Raw genomic sequence first — 551 nt, 5'->3', positions numbered from 1 at the left:
TTCCCATCGTCTCTTTGTTCTTCACAAGGAGTCAATGATGGGAGGCAATTTTTGGGCTGCTTGTGGGCCACTTTGCTTGCTGAGAGTGCTTCTCAGCTTGCCTGCTGAGAGTGCTTCTCAGCCTCTTTGCTCGCCATTGCAGCGATGCATTTAGGAAGGTGGTGAGGCCAGTACACCCTCTCACTCGGCAATCCCACCATTGCAGCGATGCATTTAGGAAGGCGGTGTGAAGCTTACTTAGCGATCAACCGGGAGATCATCTTACTTTAGTTGTATTTTGTAGCACGTCCATTATTTGTATCTTTTGTATTCTTGTAATGAACGTTTGATAATAAAGAACTTCATTCGAACGTATTTCCCTCTGTCTTTATTATCTTTTGATCGTCCAGAATGTTTGGTTATGTTTTTATCTGTTCACATTCCCATAAAGAAGGAACATATTTTTTCAAATATTTGCCATTAATGAATCTTACGTGCTTGGTGCCGTCTAAATCTTTCAAGTGGTATGCTCCATTAGGCAATACACTGTTTATTTTGTATGGTCCTTCCCA

The sequence above is a fragment of the Olea europaea genome, chromosome 17 (genome assembly GCF_002742605.1).
Source record: "Olea europaea var. sylvestris chromosome 17, O_europaea_v1, whole genome shotgun sequence".
Classification (NCBI taxonomy): Eukaryota; Viridiplantae; Streptophyta; class Magnoliopsida; order Lamiales; family Oleaceae; genus Olea; species Olea europaea.
Note: the sequence above shows the minus strand (reverse complement) of the source record.